The sequence below is a fragment of the Anas platyrhynchos genome, chromosome 2, assembly GCF_047663525.1.
Source record: "Anas platyrhynchos isolate ZD024472 breed Pekin duck chromosome 2, IASCAAS_PekinDuck_T2T, whole genome shotgun sequence".
Lineage (NCBI taxonomy): Eukaryota > Metazoa > Chordata > Aves > Anseriformes > Anatidae > Anas > Anas platyrhynchos.
Window position 1 is genome coordinate 71,082,741 of NC_092588.1, and position 17,301 is coordinate 71,100,041.

A 17,301-nucleotide genomic window follows, 5' to 3' on the forward strand; every position below is an offset into this window, starting at 1 on the left:
AGACTAACCTTGACTTTATTAGTCAAAACACCCTGAAAAGCACCTGCACTGGGAGAAGTTCTCTGACTAAAATCAGAGTGTTGTTTATAGTAAAAAAACATCTAGAAAGTGCTTGTTGCACTAAGCAGACACCAAATACCTTCACAAGGCTGAGACAAAGAGAAAACTGAATTTGAAAAGAACACATGGTAATTCAGACTGCCAAACAGCTAATCTTAACTGCTAATCACAGAATAAAAAGGAGAAAAAGAGTACCAAATTTAAAAGAATTTTCTCAGAATGGGCAGTGTGTTTTTCTATTGGATGAAGAATTGGATAGGTTCCTGGCAATGGGAGTGCAGCAGTTCCACAAAGGCATGAGACACAACTTTTACCTTACTTACTGCACTATCCAAATTATTACATGCATACAAGATATCTGTCATAGCTAAAGAGAACTCTTACAGAAATAATGTCATCTAACCAGAGAAGAATACTTCTGACTGCATTTTAGCATTCATATGTTTTATAATTGTGTGTGTTTCTGTCACTCTTTATAAATAAATAAATAAATAAAGGAAGGAAGGAAGACATTTCCCCTTGGTAATGGTCTATTCTGTTGATGTCATATCATAAGCACAGCAATCATTCTGAGTAAAATATATATATCTATATAATTTAATTGACTAAAATGACCCCCTTTATATATATATATATATATATATATATATATATATGTAGATTACATTGCATGAGAGGTTTTCTATTACTACAGTTGAAATTACTTTAAAGGAGTTTGTGGTGGATATATATTCAAAACCAAAGAAAACCTGTAAAACAAAAGAAATGCAGAAGTCTTTAAAGGTGATGGAGCTAAATTGTCTGAAGTAGCCAATGACGGTGAGTGATTCAATGATTAGACACACACTATAAGGGCCTTTACAGGTTCAGATGGTGAATGTTTTGATAATTTCTGTAAAATAAATCAGATTCTTTTCAGATGGGCAACCAAAATCCTAAGTCACTCTTGAAAATGAAGGCTGATTATAGGATTCACTTCAAACCCATGTACGTCATCAGTAATCAGTTGAAATTACAAATTAGAGACATATTATCAGCAGTCAAGTTAAATGTAAATTAGACACGAGGAAAAAAAAAAAAAAAACAAAAAACAAAACAAAACAAAAAAAAAACCACTAAGCAGTATCACCTGGTTTAGAAGGAAAGCAGAAAACAAATATAGATCACTTTCATTTCTCTGTATTTTGGCCTATTCCAATTCAAGGCAATTGATAGGTAATTTTAATTTTATTAATTAGTAATATAGAGACAAATATAATCCTCCCAAATACCTTGTAGTCAATGGAACTAAATAGATCTTAAGCTAGTGTCATAGGGAAGTACAAAGTAATATATATGTTTATAAAGATATCAAAAAAGAGTTTGTATTTATTAGGAGAATGATTTAATAGACACAATCCTAAAACTTGGTTACAGATTGGTTATTTTTACTTTATTTATGTGCTGCATAAGGCTATATGATTGCAAGCAAAACCATAGAAATAATTCACCTCATGCTATCAGTGTTAAATTTCACCCTGATAGTTGTGGCTTGTCCACAATCAACTACGTTGTATGAATCTCTGCAGTGAATGTGTGTCATAACCTTGTGTGAAATTTCTACCTTTTCTGATCTAGAAAGGGTTTTCATGTAGCATAACTTGCATGAGAATATAAATTGTATTTTATTACATGAATTATATGGTTTATTCCAGTTTGTTTTTTTCTGCCTCTTTTTCTCCCTATTCAATGATACTAAAAGATGAGTCATCACTGGACACTCTCCCAGGTCATAGCCAAGACATCTATGCACAGGGGAATGACTTTTCAAACATGCCAAAGAAATCTAATAATTGAAGACCCATTTATTCTGCTTTGGACCTGAATTGTGTAGCTCTACTTTGTGTCATATTAGTAAGGCAAGTACACTTTCCAGATTAAGTCCTCCTTCAAAACCATAAAAGGTCATGCATGTTCTTCACCAGGACTATGCATCTGTTTTTCCTACTGAAGAAAAAGTGACTACTGAGGTTACAATTCCATGCTCAATAAAGATTAGAAATGAAAGCTGCCAGTCAGCAGTAAAGTTGGAGTGCTTTGGTCCCACAAAGACCTTGCATATGCAATGGCATGGGCTGCTCTGCCATGCAGGAAACTGATCAGCTGATGACTCATATCTCTGCATAAAACCATGACTGAGTGTTGCTATCTAACAATCTCAGTCAAAAATGAAAAGAAAATATGTTACCTGGAGATTATTTTTTTTTAATGAAAAAAAAAAAAATCCTGTTTAGAATACTCTCTATGTATTCCTATTTTTGAATTTGAGTTTAGCATTGAAAAAATAATTTTCTATATAAGTTCCTTATCTTATTCACTCTGTACTTCACCATGGATCTGGAATAAATAAATGAATAAATAAATAAATAAATAAATAAGTCATGCACTTAAAAAGGCTGTAGAATAGTATAAGATAAGATTGCAGGGAAGAAAGAACCTAGAACAGTTATTGCAGAATAACAATACAGATTACTTTTGTGAGACTACTCTGGAAATAGATTAGATGAATCTTCACATGGCCATGTGGTCTGATTTTTTGTGGACCTAGAATTAAAAATCTATTGTACTAGAAATTAATCATCTAGAATACTGTGTCATGGAATTTGATGCAATATTTTCACTGTGTAAGCAAGATAGAATAACTTATTTTGTTCAGGAAATAATTTCAGCTGATGAAGAGTCTTATTTCTCGATCCACCAAATGTATCTTATGCCTTAAAGGGCTGAGAGGAAAACTGTGAGAAGGTTAATGTGATACTAACTGAAGACACTTTAAGTCAATCAGCTTCAAGTTCAATGTCTCATGGAGATTTTATTGATTGGTGAGTTACTGTTCCTCTCCAGTGACTTTTATTTTGCTGTCTGTAAAATGTGGTTGGACTGCTGGATGATCTTAGACAGAGTTGACTGAAAGAATTAAGTTAAAAGAGTTCCACTTTCTTTCTTTCATTAGTCACACAATGGTTATGTTGGGTAATTTTTTGCAATCACTTGCATGGAGGTCTGTTATGTTGAAAAAGGAAATTTAAATGTATTTAAATGTTTTCTACTTTCATGATTTAATGAACTCAGTATTATAGTATGTGGAAGCCATATGATGTACATACTTTATCATAACTTTGTTCAAGCCAATTCATGGCACTTGCTAGAAGAAATCTGTTGGAGACAAATAATCTCTTGAGATACAACTGAATAATCCAGGTTTTCAATTACTTTGGTGGCTGGGTGCCAAAGAAACTTCTGCAATTGGAATTAGCTATTAGAACTCAATTTCTAACAAAGTTTTACAGGCTTCCTAACCAGTGTAAAAGGTGCTACCCACAGAAGAGTGAGTGAGGCTTACTTCTTTCCTCATCTCACAGCCCATTTTCTATATCATTGAACTTCAGAACTTGAATCATTTTCAACACAAGAATGAATGATGTTCTCAAAGCATTTTGAGGGATATCTACCACTTCTTTATCAGTGGTAAAGTGTTGATCTATTTTATGTTATATAGAAGTCTATCTTGTTTTTAAACTTACTCCTTTTTTGTCAGCTGATGAAGCAGGCCAGAGAATATCCCTAGTCATAATTACTACAAGGGGGCAGTTGCTGTGATCCCAAACGTGGCAGATGCACTCACAAAAGCAGTAGAAGTTTCAGTTCTACAGCTAAATTTTATGAAGACATTGGCAAGACTGACCTAATAGTTTTTGGGGACCTCCTGAGCAATCAGACCTAAGTATTCATGATCTTTACTATTTATAGCCATGTTGTGAATAACATTATATATTCAAGCGAATTTGACTATTTGACTAATTTTTATGTAAGTGTTTTTGGGTATGCCTGCGTGTATGATGAACTCTCTAGAATGCTGGAACATAAAGGAATCTTGTCTGATATTTTCAACATTTTTTTCCATTCTTGATGTTATTTGAAAGATTGGCTTATTATTTCAAAAGGAATTTTGCATTTTCTGAATAAATTTCTGATTTATAAAAGTAAAGAAGGAGGTTGGTTTTCTTCACTGAGGATTGCTGTTTGGCTTTGTTAACCCAAGTGATCGTGTTAGCCTCTTCCTACATATCATGTTGCTTCTTTGCAACAAAATCACTGTCAATGCAATAGTTAATTAAATTATGTAGGAAATTTATGAACAAGCTTGATTTATAATGTATTTACAAGTTTAACAGAGCTAGTAGCAACATAGCTCAAAAATGATTACTTTTTACAATAATTCTGAAAAAAAAAAAAAGTGTGGAAGTTTAACTTTCAAACCTGACAGTATCAGCAAGACTTCTTACACAGTTTTGTATCTATTCAGTCTAAGGCAATAACATAAGCACAAAATTGTCATTATTGAGACAATGAAATCTTTGGCTATGTTCAGAGTGTTTGTAATCTTTGAAGATTCAAGAGTCAAGTTAGACAAAGCTTTATATTTTAAGTATTGCCATATCAACTACTGTCTGGTATACATACACTTGAAGTGATTGTGGGTTCCCAGAAACAGTAATGCATCTGGTAGCTTAATCATAATGAAGAGGTATAAGGGGATAACCTTTTGAAACTACTAGTACACTTAGCAATCTGGAAAGGACACTTAGCAATCTGGAAAATATTTGCCAAATGATCCTTTATGTTACTTGAAAAAGATTGCTTATTCTGGTTACTGTTTTGCATAAACACAAATAGTACACTCCATCATGCTCTTAGTTTGTAAATTTGTAATTTTGTGAAACTACGTATTTGGTCTGTAATGTGTTTATGCTGGTTATATCTTTCAGGATTTGAGATGGTGGTAAGTTGTTTGTTTGTTGTTTTTTGTTTGTTTGTTTGTTTGTTTTGTTTTGTTGTTTGATTATTTTTTTTTATGCTTTTATTCAAATCTAAATCACCTACCTATAAGACCAACAGTAGAGGAAGAGATAAGAGAGATAAGAGATTAGAGATAAGTACTATTTTAGCTTTAAAATATTTTATTTTAAAGGTTCACACTGTTACTCTGGTCAGGGACATGATATTTCATAGAGTTATCATTTGTATTTGGACATTGTACTTTTGTCATTCTTGTGACAATTCATGCATATTTGGACATATTGAAAGGTCTGAAAAAATTACATGTTGCATATACTCAGCCTGTGTTCACTGATCATGCCTAAACCTCTTACAGTCTTGAATGCTGACTAAGTACATTTAGTGCACATACACAGAGTGAGCAAACATGCAGGGGGAGCAACTGCACATACACAACAAAACAAAACAAGACAAAACAAAGCAAAACAAAATACCTGATTAGAATCTAGAGGAATAAGAGAAAATCAAGAGAAGAGAAAGAGGTGAAACATCAATGAAAATGTTGAAATTTAGAAAACATTATAATAAAGTTTATCCATTATCTTAATTCACTCCTTTAATTGACACACAATTATGAGCAAGCTCTACTTGAGGTGAACACCTATTTTTAACCTGATCTTATATTTCAATCAATAGACAAAAATGCTTCTACCTTATTTCTTACAAAGGTTGGAAGACAAAAGATGGCCTTCCTTCAGAGTCGCTAAGCTGTGGCTTAGAGAAGCAGAGGCCAACTGACTACCAGAGTTCCTGTGTGATGTTGCACCTTCCCTCACATCAAATGTTTCACAGATAGTAAGTAACTCTGTGCTTCTCATTCCTCAATGCCGCCTTGAGATCCTGGGGACTGAGATGAAAAAGCAGTAAGCAGTCACAGCTGCAATTAAAGTGAATGGGTGATGTATTTGAAGGTTCAAATTATTACGAAACATGATGAAAAACAAACAAACAAAAAAGCACAACTTGGGGTTGAGGTAGCTCAAAGTTGACTGTTGTTTGTGAACCTCTTTTGTCTATCTTTAAAGAGGGATATATTATCTTGTCACTTCAGCAAGATTTTTTTTTTTTTTTTTTTTTTTGAGATAAATTAAGCTTCCTGAAACTCACAGAGCTTCATGTAATATGCACTGTAGGGAAGCCCATAAAGAAATGAATAATTCCACCTTCAGCTCAGGGTTTGTATAGTGTGCATGAGGCCTAGGGACACAATAAAAGTAACCAAAATATTAAAGACTTCTTCATTACTTCAGTTCCATTCTTCATATACTCTGAATGATGTGGGGGAAGGTTTAGGTAAATCCCTCACATCACAATGTATTTAAAGACTGCATGATGTTGCATATGAAGGGAGGCAAGTTTAATCCTTGTTTTGTTGTCTCTTTGATTTTGTGACTTTAACAGTGCTCTTTCAGTAGATTTTTTATCTATATTGAACATTTTATAGCTCTCTCTCTTCCATTGTCTCTCTCAACCATTAGGCAGCTGGGATAAAAACTCAAACCTTAAAATGGGACTTTGGGCATCAATCCAATTTTTTATTTTTTTTCCCATCTCTCTCTTTCTCTCTCTCTTATTAGAGAAAAGGAAGGAAAAAAAAAGGAAACAAACAAACAAACAAAAAACTATTTTTAGCACACTATGTACCTTAAGTTTATGGAAAACGTGAAGCTCGGCATCTGATGTTAAAAAAAAATAAAAAAATGCTCTAATTCTCTTGTTATGGATGTCTTATGTTTTGTTTGTTTGTTTGTTTTTGTTTCTCTTTTTTTTTCTTTTTTTTTCTATTATTTTCTTAACTTCTTCCCACACCAGTTGGTTCTTACCAAGAATAGTTTTGAAATATCTTTATGATAAATTCATAATTCTGGCCCAAGTCAGTTTAAAAAAACTTGTGAGATCGTATAGTTCCTAAATGATATGGTCAGAGCTTTTTAGCAAGACAAAAAAGTAAGATGAGGAAATTCTGTTGTAGGATTTTATATTGTATGAAAAATGGATATTGACTTCAGCTTTTCTAACTTCAAGCTTAACTGAAATTTCAGTTTGATTTCCCCTTTTTCAGCACCTTTGACTCTCTGAAAGTGTTGTTGCAAAATATAGCAATAGTTGAGGGGGTTTCTTGGAAGATGGGCAGACTGGAGATCAGGACAGTAGCTGAGTTGTGTTGACTAAGCTGGTATGCAGTTAGTGAGAAGACATGCTCAACAGTTTCAAAAAAAAAAAAAAAAAAAAAAGGAGGGCTGCTATAGACAGCTATTGGGCAGGTCACATAAGGAACTTCATTCCTGACCTTTAAACATGCTAAATCCAATCACACTCCATGTATAGAAAAGAATGAAAGATTTATTTATTTATTTATTTATTGTGGAGGTAGTCCCCAAATTTACTTGATTCATAGAATTATAGAATGAGTTGGAAGGGACCCATAAGGATCGTCGAGAAAAGCTCCTGGCTACACAGAAAACAAATGATATGTCTAAGAGTGTTGTCCAAATACTTCTTGAACTCCAGCAGGTTTGATGTTGTGAACATTTCCCTGGAGAACCTGTTCCAGTGCCCAACTATCCTCTCAGTAAAGAACCTTTTTCTTATGTCCAGTCTGAAGCTCTCCTGACACAGTTTCATGACATTATGACATTCCCTCGTGTCCTGTCACAGATCACCAGAGAGCAGAGATCAGTGCCTACCCCGCCACTCTCTTTGTGAGGAATCTGTAGGCTGCCATTAGACCTCCCCTCAGTTTTCTCTTCTCTAGGCTGAACAAACTAAGTAATTTTAGCCACTCCTCATACATCTACCCCTCTACAGCTCTCACTATTTTTGTTACACTTCATTGGACCCATACACCCAAAACAGCACGTAGTACTCAAGGTGAGGCTGCACCAGCATAAAGCAGAGAACAATCACTTCCTTCATCTGGCTAGCAATGCAGTGTGTGGTGCAACCCTTTTGGCTGTCAGGGCACACAGTTGACTTGTATTCAGCTTGCCATCAACCAAAACCACCAGATCCCTTTCCACAGGGCTGCTTCCCAACCACTTGTCTCCAATGTATATCCAGGATTGTCCTGTTCCAGGTGCAGAATCTGGCACTTGCCCTTACTAAATTTTATGCAGTATGTGCTTGTCCAGTTTTTCAATTTGTTAAGATCACTCTTCACAAAGAGAAAGCTTTTTTCCATCCACAAGGGAGTCAACAGACCCTCCTTTATTTAGTATTATCTGCAACCTTAGCATGCATTGGAGTTCTACATTCAAATCATTTATGAAAACATAGAAGAGAACAGGTCCTAAAATGGAGCCCTGGAGAACCCTGCTAATGACTGGCTACCAGATCAGATTTCTTAAGACCTGTCAGTTTGATGAAGAAAAAGTTTAACAGAAGAACTTTCTTCATTTTCTTAATGGAGTAATACAGGAATATTTACTGGAGATACTATTTTTTACTTCTATTTAGTTTCTTTTCTTTTTTTCCTTACATTAGCTGTCACAGGCGTATTGGAGGCAACCGCATATTGAAATAATGGAAAACAAAACAAACAAAGAAACAAACAAAAACATAAGGAATGTTGTGTTATTTTTAGGGTGAATTTTTACAGTGAATTGTGGTACAGGTCTTGGTGGGGGAAAAATCCTTTCTTGCAAGACAAGTTTCTTATTTAGCACTTGAAAATACTCTTACTGCTATTGTGTGATAGCACTCATGATTTGTGTGACTGTGTGAGAGGCACTATCTGTTTCTTTGTGTTTAAAACAAAATCTACTTTTTCCAATGTATTTATGAACTACACTACTTTGTGGCCATTTTTGTTAGCTTGTCATTTCTAATTGCCTGTCAGTTAAGCCTTATGGGTGCACATAATTTGTACAAAATTTAACTGTCGTAGACATAGGAGTTTTTACAAATCATAACAGTTGCAGTTCCTAAAAATCCAAGTCCATGTCAAAATCCAATTATGAAACAGGTGTCTTTTATAGATTTTTGGGGGTTATGTTTTTAATCCATACCATTTCTTGCCTTCTTGTGGACAGTTGTTTAAGAAAGGAGATGGTAAGAAACAGCTGAAGATGGGTAGTTTTGCTTATATCTTTTCCTATAATGCTGGGAAACTGGGAGAATATGTTCAGCTTGCAGAAGAGACACATTATGAAAGGTAATGTCATTGTCTATGGTCAGGACAACATCACTGGATAATATTTGCAGTTATTCTTCCAGAAAAGCATGAAATATTTAGAAAAGTTTTAATTTGAAGAATTCAATTCCTTCCAGCTACTTCCCAAATGCCTTTATGCTATTTCATATTAAAAACAACAAGCAAACAAAGAAAAGCATCACTCACAAAACCACACAGTAAAGTACACCTAGCTTGAAAATGGAGAGCCCTCTGACTTCATTAAACTTTCATGGTGCTGATGATGACAGCACATACAAGAATTCCAAAATACAGCAGGCTGATTTTGTCAGCAATGGATATTTTACATCCTTTTGAGGTAAGCCAATGACAATGCACAATCTATACTATAATGTCCTTTCAACGCATTGGAAAACTTTCTAGAGGAGATGCTGAAAACCACTGTGACAACTTCAGCTATCTATACACCAAAATATGAATATAATTAATGATAATAATCATGATTATTAATAATAATATTTAGTAAATACATCTACTTTCATCATTTTAAGTAAAGGTATCTCTTTTTATCCAGTTCAGATATTTATGTAGCTCAGTGAAAGAGCTACCACAGCAGTTTCAGCTTGTGAAAGGAACTATTTTCTTGGGATAGAAAAAGTTAGACTCTTAGCCTTTGACTCTGGGCATTATGTTTCCACATTCACCCACACTAGCTTTCTAGTGGGCTTGATGACTGTCAAGGTATCTTCACGATGCAGGACCAAGAAGTCAAAGGGGACTGAAAGCTTCAAAAATGATTGCAAACTGGGAAAGTTTTGGTTGCAAACCTAGCAGGCAGGCAGAAGTCCATCAGAGCTTAGTTTCCATATGAGCTTTGTTGAAAAGAAACTTCTAAACTTCTAAACTTCAACATATTCACCTGAGAAACAGTCAATTTTTTTTTTTTTCTCCTCAGCTTTTCCAGCCTTTACATTTTATTTTCCTTCCTGTTCAGTGAATCAGTAAGAATAGTTTCCACCATTCCACCATTTCTGCATGCATCTTCATTCTGGGAAGGAAAATACATCATTGGAAAAAAAAAAAAAAAAGTGAATAAGGGTGACAAATTTTGACACATAGCCCTTACAGTAATAAATCCATTGTATCAGGTAATACCTGTGGAAGTCCACAACCTAGAGGAAAAGTGCCTTTTTCAGTAATTATTTATTAATTATTCACTTTCTATAGCATTCAAAATGAGATTTAAAATGGTAAAAAAGCCTGCATTCTGATTGCTTGATCCTACTTTTAAAAGACATGAAAGACGTGTTCTTTAAAAAGTAAATAAATTTTTGATTGGTTAAGTACAAGAATCCATCATCTTCTGCACAGGAAAAGTCTTGATTCATGATTCTGCATTTTGACAACACAATTATTAATTAGAAGCTTAAAGACAGAAGTCGATCCATGTTGAAGTGTGAATATATCTGTGATTAAATGTTAGGATTTGTTGATTGGAAACGATTGATAGATTGCTTTGTTTTACAAGATTATTTATCAGTAAAGCTTAATCTGTTAAAAAAAAGCAACATGTTGCTTATGTTGCTTTGTTGCTTTTTTTTTTTTTTCTCTCTTTTATTTAAGGGGTTTTGTTTTAAGAATATAATTTGGAATATTGATATACAAAATAAGCCATAAAATAAAATAAAACAAAGTGAACTTTTATTTGGTTAAACTATTAAAATAACTTCCTGTCTCAGGTATACTCCCACTATATCCCTATGACACAAACCTGACTTAAATCAATAGGAGTTTTGTTTGTTTGTTTGTTTGTTTTGTTTTGTTTTGTTTTAACATCAGTAGCCTAGCATTCACAGCTTAACTAGGTAGTAAAGAATGGTGTTAACCGTGTAAAAATCCTATCTGCTTCATTGACTTGGACATTGCTAATGTGCTTCTCAGATCAGACTTTTTAAAATATTTCTCAGAGGAACAGAGGGCAAGGGCAAGGAGAGGTCCGGGCAGGGCAGGGCAAAGAAGGGCAAGTAAAAAAGGGAAGGGAAGGGAAGGGAAGGGAAGGGAAGGGAAGGGAAGGGAAGGGAAGGGAAGGGAAGGGAAGGGAAGGGAAGGGAAGGGAAGGGAAGGGAAGGGAAGGGAAGGGAAGGGAAGGGAAGGGAAGGGAAGGGAAGGGAAGGGAAGGGAAGGGAAGGGAAGGGAAGGGAAGGGAAGGGAAGGGAAGGGAAGGGAAGGGAAGGGAAGGGAAGGGAAGGGAAGGGAAGGGAAAAAACTGTTTATATAAAAAATATAATTTCCGTGTTGTCTATCTCTGTGTTAGTCTATCTCTGTGTTTGACACAAAAGAGGTCAGGATGTCCCCCCCATTTATTTATTTTTTTTGTGTGTGTGTGTGTTTGTGTATGATGAGACATACAAAACATGATCAGAACTCCCATCCAATTGGATCGGAGCAAAATCTTCAGTTTCTTTTTAGTCACTGCCTGTTTTTCTTCACCGATTCTTAAGCATCCTAGTTCTTTTCAGGAAATACTTACTAATAACATTTCTTAGGTATCTAAGAAATACCATTTGTGGATAAATAGCTTTTCCAGTGCTTCTGTCCTCATCTCAATTGTTGGTGTGTGATCTTGGCACTGTAAGAAAAAAAAAAAAGACCTGAAATAAAATTTCAGAATCTCTGTAGTTTCTTTTTTTTTTGTCTTTTTTTTTTTTTGTCTTTTTTTTTTTTTTTAATCTTCTCTTTCATTTTTTTTTTTTATTATTATTATTATTTCATTTTGACTAATGGGGACAGTTCTTGGAAACACTAAAAGCCTCACAGCAGCCCTAACATTGCAGAGCAAGCATGACTAGTGCCCTTCTTTGAAAAACTTGTAAAGGATATAATTCAGAAGCTGGGAGGGGGGACCTGTGAGAAGAGACTGAATTCAGACACAGCATGCTGTGTAACCAAACAAAGGAGTGTTGCCTTTCATTGTTTAATATTCCTAGCAGTAAGGTGGTACCACTTAGGATGCTGAAAAGTAACACATGGCGGGGCATATAATTAAGTGAAGCCTGAAGAATAATTATGCAAGTACAGCTCAGCATAATGAGGTGTTTTTTTTTTTTTTTTTTATCACATTTTGGCATTAAGTACAAAATTAAATGTGAAGCTAATGTGTCTGTTGGAAATTGAGAGAACCTGCACACAGGCATTTCAAAGTAGAAGACTATTTTTAACTCCTATGTCATAGTACCATTCTACATTTTATTTACGTAAATTTTTACTTATTAAGGGCTTGATATAATTTCAGAAGAATGTTAGAATGTCCATTGATCTGAATAGAAACTGGATCAGTCCCTCTGTTGAAATTTTTTTTTTTCCCGTGTATTACACAAATAAAATGTCACAATTATTCTGAAAACTGAAGTACATACCAGTTAAAGACAAAGCATACAAAGGTAGAGGTAGAATCTAACATCAGCCTTGAGTAGCTCTTTCCATTCCATTCAGAATATGTATTACATATAGCTGAGTTTACTAATTAAATGGTTTTCAGTTTTCAAAGTCTAAATGAAGTTCATGGAGAGCTCTGAATTTCTGTGGTTAGCTCTTTTAAAGAGATAAAATACGACTCCAAAGACAGAGTGATTCTTGAGCAAAGCAGGTTTCACTCCTATTTTCTGAACTGCAAGGGTAGACTAGGGGTCGTACCAACCTACAAATGCTGCAACAGCCAAAATCCTTGACTGGAAACAGGTCAGAAATGACTGCTAGTGTTGTAACCAGCCGAGACCCCAGTGGGGTAGTAGAACTATTATATAGTTTAGGTATACATGTAACCATTCTATAGTTCTATATAGTTCTACAACTATTCTATAGTTCTAGGTATAACTATTGAAACTGCTTCCTCCCATCCTCTTCACCTGATACTGCAGAAGACAACAAGACAGTTTAGTTGTTTAGTTAATACAGAATTTGGAAGTGTGAAAATATTTTCTGTCCACCATAATTCTCCAATACCAGGACATAGCTTAAGTAGCAGTTATTTTCTTTTTTTTTTTTTTCTTTTTTTTTTTTTCTCTTATTATGCAAGCTGTATTTTAAGAGATGAACCAGAAGATACTTGAACTTCATCCTTATTGCTGCATTTTTGGTACAGAGGTTATGAAAGTAACATCTCTAAGCTGATTCTAGTTGAATCTTTCACAGTGCTCAGCTAACTGTCTATGCTAAAGGTGTCCACTGATATTCCCTAGAGTATCTCAGGTGTTTGCATAGGATTGAAAAATGCACAACAGATCTTGACATAAGCCTACACCTATTCAGAGTGTAGATGAAGATAAATCAGGATATTCTAGACGTCTGTGCCTAGACAGCCAATATCCCCATAAGGTTTCCATAGTTTCCCGCATTGTTATACAAGTAAGAGTTCAAGAGAATTAAATTAACTTTAATCTATACTCACATAATCATTTAATGAGATGACAAATCATAGGATGGAATATGGATATATGAATCTATGAAAAATTAGAATAAATCCTGATGGAAAATATTGTTTTCTGTGAAGTCATTGATTCACTCCTTAAATCTATGATACCGAGTTTTAGCAACAGAGGAGAGTTTTGGCAAAGTGATTCTTCTAATGCTAAGATCAAGGGATCCTTCTTTTTGTCTCTCTTAGATTAAACAGAAAAACACGGGGATAAGGCGACCAGACCACAAAATCACTTAGATCTTTACAAGTAGAAAAGTATGTCACTTACTGTAGAAAAGAAGTTGGCTGACCCTGCTGTTCATGTCTGACAATCTGACCCATAAATATTAGGAAGAAGTTAACTGCCAAGAATACTCAATTTACATTGCTTGCCACATCTTTACAGCTGGAACAGAAGATGCATAGAAACATTTATTTATTTATTTATTTATTTATAACAGCAAGGGAAAATCTGCCTTCTCTTGAATCTGAAGTAGGGCAGTGAGTCATTCTAGTTCTTTGTACTGTAAAGGTGGAGGCAATGCAGAGAACACTGTTCTGTTCACTGTGTAAAATCAAAGAGAATGTTACAGGTGTAATTCTCTCTAGTGCTGGTATAAGTGCTGTGATGGTAGTTACTGCATAATGCACAGCACTGCTAGATGAAGTTGACCCCTGGTGAGCATTTAGTAAATTGTAACAGTATAGGAAAGTACAGAGTAAAGAAAGAAGAACTTTCCTTTAAAATACACTGGTCTGATTATTGAAGGTACCTCAAAGAGTGGTAAGGAGGTTAAAAGGCCTTCTTTTGCCCAACAGTATCAACACTTCCTGCACTGTGAGAATGTGAGAAGATAGCTCTATCCTTTGCCTGGAAAAGTGAAAAGTGATGCTTGAAGAACTGCACTTTCCCTCAGCAGCCCAGGGGAGAGTGCTGATGCAGAGAGCAGGATGACTTTCATATCATGCCTACTGAGTATTTTTCTAAAATCACGTACATTTCTCTGTCTGTCACTGTTTCAAAGCATGTATTGGCACAACCCATTGGTTATGGATGCTTTCTCAGCACCATTATGTTCCAACTCTATTCCAAAAAGAGTAGAGCTAGACTCAATTAGTTAAAGAGATCTGCCAACACATAGAATAAAGGGCCAGTCACTGCCCTAGGTGATATTTTCTTACTTTGATTTGAAATGTCCAAACTATATGGAGAAATACTAATGCACCATATGACATTCTTCCATTCATTGAGCTATTTGGATGTCAAAATGTAGCTTTATAAATTTTTAACTAAAAGCTACAGTTCAACCTGCTGGTTAAATCCCATCAGATGTGCATTTGGAGGAGTTCAGCTCTGACTCTTATTCTGGCATTAATTTTCTGTTTCATTGGGAGCACTGCATATAATAAGAAATCCATTATCCATTTTTAAGTTATTTTTTAACTCTTTCTAAAAAGTTCAGGAATTCACAAATGAAATTTGATATATTGATCATAAGTGAAACTTCTAGGTGATCACTGGCTAAAACTGCAACCACTTACTGAAACACACAGCCATTACTTTTTGTGCCCAGTTCCTCTAAAGGTGATGCTGTAACACTGGGGCATAATCGAGCTTCCTGGTGCAGTACTGCTCTTCCTGGAAGTGCCACATATCACAGCAACAATGTGAACAATCTGAAAAGACTGTAAATCAAATACATATCCCTGTTAGATTTAATGGAGTTACTCCAGTTTTTATCTTGTATAATTTTATTATTAAAAATACACAGAGATAATAGTCACCAGCATTATTTTTAAAATATTTTCTCCAGGGTTCTTTCTCTTCCATACTCTGGAAGGATAATGAAGAGGAAAGTGGATTCCCTCAAAAAGCAAAGTTAATATATCAGCTATTAAGTATGTCTTGGTCTGGATTCTCTTTGAATCTGGTGTGCACATGTGACTTTCTCTCAAGCTGTTTATTCATAGCTAGTTATAAAAATCTGCCAAGGCTTTTCACAAAACAAAACAAAACAAAAAAAATGAAAACACCTTTGAAAACATGTGGATTATTAGATTTTTTTTATTTGATATTTTTACTTTTATTTATTTTTATTTATTCTTAGAGCAACAACCACATAAGGCCTCTTTAAAGATAAACATTAGAAGCAAATCCAAAACATCAAATGTAACACAACAAGAATGTTATTTCTTCTCTACTCCCTTTTTCACTACAAATGAAGGACTGAAGAAAGGAAGAAAAGGCTTATACAGCAGCAACATTTGCAGTCCTGCCATTAGTCGCACTTTCCTAGCTTGAGGTGGTATGCATTATTGAAGTGTCCAATGTCCTCAAGTAAATATGTGCCACTCAGATAAATAACTACCTACTTTACTTCTCTGTACTCCTGAGCAGTATTTATAACAATCATCATGCAGCCCAGTTTTAATTTTTCATCCTTTTCCTTTTTAGCAAATTTCTCAGAAAAGCAAGGACTGATCAGAATGAAGTAACAAATGGCATTTGTTATTGAACCACAAGAGCAGATCAACAGGCCAATATTCAAGTGTGACTGCCTACTTTCAGGATACAGTAGCAGGTACTGTTAGATTGTGAGTGTCGAATCTCGGGCATCCAGCTTAGAACAGTAGGTTCATATTGCATAAAACCGTAGTTATTATCCAGGAGCTAATTAATCAGTATACATTAATTTAAGAAGATTTTCCCTTTATTGCAACCCGACACAAGGAACCTGCAACAATATTTAGTAAATTATAACTTGAGCAATTCCCCATTAGCTGCTTAATTTCTCTCATATTTTCTGCTTCCCTAAATCTTCCCACTAAACATTTTATTGCTTATAATTTAAGATGATTATAATTGACTGAACAGTGTCTCAAATTTAAAAAGAAAGCTTTGAGGGGTGATTTATTGTTGCTCCTCCTCTTTATGACTATACAAAAACAGTCAGTTATTTATAATTTCATTGAATTCTGGTTCATTTAGTTGCTATCTGTCAGTATGTTTTGGTGTATTGTTACAAGTCTGATCAACTTGCAAGATTTAATTTTTCCAAGGTTATGCAGTAGAACCGTACTAACCATATGAGCTGGATAATTTTTCACTAGCTTCCTAAGCCATTTGAGTTTTGATATTGTAGCAGACTCCATGGACTTTGGTAAAGAATTTAAAATGAAATGTTCAACATTTCTCCATATGGAGACAAGGCATCTGGCATACCTCCAGAGAAGACTTTTGTTGTGTTTTTAAAGATTCTTTAATATTTTTCTGAATTTCTTTCAGAGAAAAAAAAAATCATTTTATCACTTTCTTTAATATAAAAATGAATGCATTGTTTTTGCACGTATATGTATATGTATGGGGAAAAGGTAGGCATAGTTCTTTCTAGGGGGCATGCAGATGTAATGAGCAACATCACTGGAGCTTTGTGACAGGTGCTTCTAAATATAATGCTCCATGGATATGGACAAGCACCTTGTATTCCTGTTAGTTAGGAGTTGTAAGAATAATTATTTAAGCATTATTCCTGTATACAGTATATGTCACAAAATCTCTCACCCGTAATGAGAACAATGGACATGAGCTGGGATGTCAGCAGGGCCTAAGCATTCAAAGCTTGCCAGAAATATTCATTCTTTTGGGCTTCACACAACAATCAATGCCTTGATTTGTACAATATCTCTCATTCTTTAATGTGCAGAATTCAAGACAATTTACCTTCTGAACCCACGAGTTTCAAACATGCAGCCCCATCTTGTGAGGAAAATGTCT

General features: G+C 34.8%; 1 long non-coding RNA gene across 1 annotated transcript in view; it reads left to right on the forward strand.

Moving 5' to 3' along the window:
- Positions 1-17,301, forward strand: part of LOC140001913 (uncharacterized) — a 32,734-nt gene that overhangs the window by 748 nt on the left and 14,685 nt on the right. Inside the window, exon 2 of the long non-coding RNA XR_011807693.1 lies at positions 5,607-5,733. This is a non-coding gene — a long non-coding RNA (uncharacterized lncRNA). The remainder of the gene's footprint in view (positions 1-5,606; positions 5,734-17,301) is intronic.